At 42.8% G+C, this 6,160-nt stretch overlaps 1 long non-coding RNA gene across 1 annotated transcript; it reads right to left on the minus strand.

Moving 5' to 3' along the window:
* Positions 1–636: 636 nt before the first annotated feature.
* Positions 637–5,311, minus strand: LOC142058477 (uncharacterized). Its single transcript, XR_012661008.1, has 3 exons — positions 5,140–5,311; positions 3,152–3,205; positions 637–1,414 (listed from the first exon to the last, which is right to left on the minus strand). It is a non-coding gene; the product is annotated as an uncharacterized LOC142058477 (long non-coding RNA).
* Between the last annotated feature and the right edge of the window lie 849 nt (positions 5,312–6,160).

The following is a 6,160-nucleotide window of genomic DNA, read 5'->3' on the forward strand; positions in this document are numbered from 1 at the left end:
TCCAGCCATTGTCTCGTTAGTGGCCTGAAGACATCGGACGTGGACACGCTGCGGGAGCGCAGAAAGGAGGGATCAGCTGCCTACATTTAGCACTGCCGTAAACAAGAGCAGGTATTTAAATCCTGTGCCATAATGCAGCTGCTGGTAAAGGCAAAAAGTCAGTGTCAGGAGTGATGTAAAATAATTTCACACAGCTTCGTTTGACTTTATTATTTTGCTAACGTAAGGAACGATTGTTTCGTTCACGTAATGCATTGCAGGAGACAACACTAGGGCAATGTGCCTCTCCATCACCCTGATAAACCACAGCATGGCTGGAAAGGCAGTGCCAGCACCATGCTCCCAGCTACCTCCTGATGCTGCAAACTCTAATACATCACTGGGGGAATAACCAGGTACTGTCACATAAGGACTGCCACGTGCTCACCATCAACGTGGGGCACTTTCCTCTGTGTGACACGGAAATCTTCTCTTCTTCCTCAGTCCCTCTTTGCTTGGTTGTGTGCTAGTTTATTTAAACTTTATTTATTTTTAGCACTTTGAAAAATTCATGCTGTTTTCAAAAAGATCCTTAATGTTTGTCCTCAGCATCTGCTACCTGTTTCTAACAAAAAAGAGAGACCTAAAACTCTGTCGTGCTGTATTAAGAAGGCTGTTTAATGTTTTTAATGGAACAAAATAACAATACAGAATATAATACCCATAGCATGTGCTTGGTACAGTATAATTGCTCTGGGATATTCAATCCTTTTCATATAAAACAGCCATACCAACCCAACCATCGGAACAACTTTAATATTTTACAGTGAAATTAAATCGCAGATTAAAACAGATGGTTCGAACATTTCATTACAAGCTGTGGCGCTTATTTGCTGACCATTGGCTGGTATATGTAAACATATAAAATGCAAAAGAGCCCTTGGATACAAACCATGCTCTCGCTTAGCTTTTCATTCATGGTTACAGCATGGTTATGAATGTTATGGATCCAGACAGGGTCTTTAAAGGTGCTGAATTCAATTTACTTTTACCGATGAAAGGAAGAGGTCATGAAAAGTGCAGAATGGGTGGGAAGAATATAGGGGGTTTGTTAACTGCCCTGCCAACGCATGTCTGTTCACAGCTTGGTGGGTCCGGAGCCTCCCGCATCCAGCCCTTTGCCATCCCGGATGCTGCTGGCTCCTACCCGCGCGGCTGTGCCCAAAGATTCGCCTGTTGTCCTCGGTTTGTGGCTGCGGGAGAAGGCGCTGTGGATCTCCGTGTTCCAGGCTGACCCACGCCTGTGTTTTCATTGCTGACTTTGGATGCCTCTGGTTCAACTGCTTATTTGAAAACCTTTTTAAAGAGCCCAAGCTGTAGATCACTGGTGCTTCCTTATGCCTTTGTTTGCTTCTCTGGCCAAAAGGATCAGTACCTATCGCACAAGGAGGCAGAGAGTTTTAATAAAATCTTTACAAACTACTTTGAGGGCACTGGATGAAAAAATGCTACTTAATTACAAAGCATGAACATCTGGGCTAAGGAAGCCGACTGTTCTTGAGTAGTACCTCTAAGGGGTGGGTGTGCCGGTCTGTGTTTTGGTAAACTGAATGGGCAGAGAAAAGCCGAAGGCTGACGCTGGCGTCAGCCCTTGGGAAGCGCAGCCCTGTCCGTGCGGCCAGGGCAGGGCGGGCAGCTCGCGCAGTGCGACAGAGGGGGCGGCGCGCTCAGCCCATCAAATAAGCTGTCCTCACTGAATGAGTTAACTGCGTTAAGAGGTATTAAATAAACCCCTCACAATTACAGCAAGTATTTCCCCACGTTTCCAATGTAGCAGCTGCACTCAGCAATGTTGCCCCAGGTATTTCATTTTTCAGATATTGTCAAACAAACAGAATTCTACTCTAGAAATAATTATGAACAAATCTATAAATGTATTTAGCTTTGGCAGAACTGAAATGAATAGATGTTAAAAGTGTAAATGCCGTGCCTTCAGACATTTTCCGTGCTGGTTAGTGCTGGGTTAGCAAGTGTAGGGACTTCAGGGAGTCAAAACCTCATTCTGCACATCTCCATAGGCAGCACGGTGAGCCAAGGATATTCTGCTATGATGCACTAACATCATGAAGCAATATTAGCACCTAGGTAGACCACTATGTGTATTACAACCTTGCATATGGATTAGAAAACAAAACATTTCCCCTTTGCTCTCGGTGTGTCCAGCAATCCCAACAGCACCTCTGTCCCCAGGAGTCAAGTCTGAATGAGCCTGGGCTCATGGAACCCACAGACTGGAATATAAATTTGAATTTTCATAGCTTTAGGGGAAAAATTAAAGCTATGGTGCTAAGAGTCTTGTGAAGCTCTTGGAGAGCTGCAAAGAAATGGGGAGCAAAGTTCCGGGGATAGATATGTCAGCAAAGCAAACAAATAGAAATCGTCATTAATATCTGCCCTCACTCTCCCAGTTCAGCGGCAGCGCTTCTGGTGGCTCTTATGTAGTTAAGATTTGGCCAGAACTTCCAGCTACCAGGGCAATAGCTTCATTTCTTGACTGGTACATCACTGGGCTTGCTGGGAGCCCTGGTTACAGTACTGCGAACTGCTTCACTGTTGCTGATCTAGACCATGTTACCCCAGGCCTTAGAAATAATGGACATCAATCACACAGGACAGTGCGGGGCCTCATTTCCTGCATGGGAGCTCAAATCTTGAAACAACGATGTGCAAAGACACGTTCACAGGTGTCCACATCTGCTTCACAATTTAAACATTAAGCCCTAGTCCTACAAGGGCTTTAAGAAAATGAGCATCCAAAGAGGAAAGTACAGGGGAAGGCATTAGACGTAGAGGATCACCTTTTTGTGACACTTCTTTTAGGATCATAGCTGCATCTTCAGACACATAATCCTTGATCATTGTATGTTAGAGCTATCATGCAGAAGAGTTTGCTCATATAATAGCATATTGTTGACAACAAACTAGAAGAACCATTTAAAAAAAAAATCTTACAATGCATGCTTAAAAGTGTGAAAAAAGGAATTGTATTTTAAAAATCAGTATTTATCAATAGTCCTGGCTATAACTGAGGCTTCACAGCATGGATGCTGAAAGAATGGAGACAGCATGGTAATGAAAAAAGCGTATCCATCATCAACAATACAATACTTACTGTGACCTAAGGTCAGGTTTGTACAGTTACACCAGATGTTAGATTTCAGCCGTTCTTTGAAATGAAGAAACACAATGGTTACTATTCCTGTAGTGTTGTGGATTTCATTAAACAACAGGTTTATCTTTCAGCTTTAAAATGTAGAGCAAGATTAGGATATTCTAACATCTAGGTTTCAGAAAGAGCCAGTAAGCATAATGTAAAGTAGGGCTGGCGCTCTAAAAAAAATTGCTTTTTGAATGCAACAGCCAGTTCTTTCCAGCGGCAATATTCAGAGACAGCAATGCAAAGGGTGAAAGCAGCAGATAAAGTAAATAGCTCTAACAGCGTAGCTGTTTCTAAAGCAGCCCTGGAAAGGGTGTGCATGGCCCCTGGGGGACACGCTACCCCACGACACCAGGGAGAGCAGATTTGTCTTTGAACAGGGCCTGCTTCTCTCTGTGCTTCAGCTTTTTTCCTCTTTTCTTCCTTCTCAAGCGATAACAGAGGAGTGGGGCCATGATAAGAGCAGCCTAGCCTAAGAGGTGGCTGGAATTGCTTAGGATTGCCTTTGGTCATCCCCTCTGAACTAGGCTGCTCCAGCCCCGGCTGCTCCCCTCACCTCTGAGCCAGTCCATTTCTCCAAATACAAGACATTCCCTTTCAACACTGGCCTCTATTTTGCTTTATTTGCTTTTTTTAAGGTCCCTTAGCAGTCACTGTTTTTATATAAAATTGTATATATAAGTTATTATGTACATATATCTAGATAGATATAGTATATGTTATATATTAAAAATGTTTTGTATATAGACAGACACGCATACCCATAACCTTAAGAAATGACTGACACACTAAAATGATATTCTCATTCATTATTATTAATCAGGAACACTTAAATTCTCAGGCTGAATAGAAGAGATAAAAGACAGGCTTGAGGTAGTTACGAAGAAGCCTTTCAATTATCTTGTCCTCTGATTTCGTCACCCCAGAACTTTGCATTGTTCGTAAACAGTCCCTGTTTTGGGCAAAGCAGGTAAGGCAGAGAGTAAGGTCCATGTCCTGAATTATTTCGTTAAAAATTAAACCTTTATAAAAGTGTACACATTTCATTAACTTCTCATTGCAGGCTTTGCAAATATTCTAAGGGATGCTAATCTCCTGGCTTTAATTAGATTGAAGGTCTCTTCCAAAGGCTATCATTTTAATATAAAATGAGCGATCTTTTAAGCTTTGTGAATTAGAAAACAAGAACTCCCATTTTAGATCAACAGTTATACACTGAAACAAAAGAGCTTTGGATTTTTGCAGAAAGTTAACGTTTTTGCACTACCTAACGTGCAATTGCAAAAGCCAGGCAGTACATACATTCTTCACGTCCATCTGGGGGTACGTGGGGTGTGTGCACACATACTCCCCCCCCGACAGCTAACACCTCCTTTACACTGGGCACAGCACGCTACAGTCCTAATCCTAATCCCACCCCAATATTTCCACTAGATCAGGGTTTTACTGGTGCATTGGCCCTGGCTTTCTTGCTATAATGAGTTCTCATGTGATTAAGTTGATTTTCAGCAAAAATTGCCCAGAGTGACCCAAAAGGGCCAGTTATGGCGGGAGAGGAGCGGGGCAGAACCTGGGGTTGCTGCCTGTGGGCAGGGTGCCGCAGGGGTTGCCCGGCCGTGAGCGTGGGACGGTGTCTCAGCCCAGCACCGAAAGAGTCTTCCTTGCCAGGGACTGCACTGAACTCTCTGAAATCTGCAGTTGTCGCCTGCCCAGTTCTCCTGCTATTATCCCCTGCTAGGAGATGAATTTTTATATTTCTGACCAAGATCCAATCTTCTTCCCCTTATCAAACATAATAGAAAATGCTGTAGTTACAGAATAACAAACTCACCTCCTGGATAAATGTCAATCTATTTTTAAGTGTGGGATCAGCTTGGGAGCTGCCCATGACAGCATATCACTTCACGCCAACATGGTGCCCCTGCATTTCTTATTTCACTCACCTCCAGCCCCCTACGTTTGGTACCACATTGCCTTGAACGTGTCCCCTTTCCCTCTTCTGGCTGACTCCCCTCCATTTGCAAAGGGCTCTCACGTTAGCTCTGGCACAAAGTGAGCTGGCACGATGTGAATTGGGAGTACAGCTGCAGCAGTATCTCCAGTTTAGGTACCTGGATATTCTTAAGCCCTGTTCAGTTAACTTTCACCTACATGCAAGTGTGGCAATTGCTTGTATAGCTGTGCAATTCAGCTTTGTGCATTTTGGTGTTGCACTTCTGGGCCCATGAGCTACTTTCAAACTATCTTGCCTGTCTTCTGACGATCGCATTTTGGAGGCGGACATATTATTCTTTATAGTCAGGCACAGGGTAGGCTGCTTTATGGAATTTGAGTGCAGAGAGAGACTTGCAAAAGCCTTGTACTTGTGGAGAACAGACCTCCAATACCATTGCTAGCATTAGATCCAATTTGAACAGCAATTAATTAAATAATGACTTTTTTTTTCTTTTGGTTGGTCATTCATACCAATTTGGTGTACAGACTCTTCAAAACTAAGAGGGCTAAACTCCATGTATAAATTTAATTAATCAATAATTGTCATTTTTAAACAATCCTGATTTATTAAAAACTGACCTCCAGAAAAAACCTGACTCCTTTAACGTCTGTACTTAGCTCTCTGCTGCGGCAGCTCTTTCTGCTGACAGTCTTGCTGGGCAAGTTTCCTTTAAGAGAACAAAATCCTCAACTTCATTTTTCCAGTTCCCTAATTTTGATTCAGAGCCACATCTTTGTTTAAAGGTTTATGTAGATAAACCTCAATTTTGTCAATCTCAATTTTGTATAAGAAGTAGGATCAACTTCTAATTTCCAATGTTAAATCCTACGTTCTACTTTTCACCGCAATATTCTCAAGATGACTATTCCAGGTTAGATCCCATGCTGGGTTCCACACTTAGAATAAGTAACAGTAACTTCACTTACTCATTAAGAACATGGGCTTGCTCTGAAACTACCTGATACGCT

Source organism: Phalacrocorax aristotelis, chromosome 6 (assembly GCF_949628215.1).
Source record: "Phalacrocorax aristotelis chromosome 6, bGulAri2.1, whole genome shotgun sequence".
In the NCBI taxonomy this organism is placed as follows: Eukaryota; Metazoa; Chordata; class Aves; order Suliformes; family Phalacrocoracidae; genus Phalacrocorax; species Phalacrocorax aristotelis.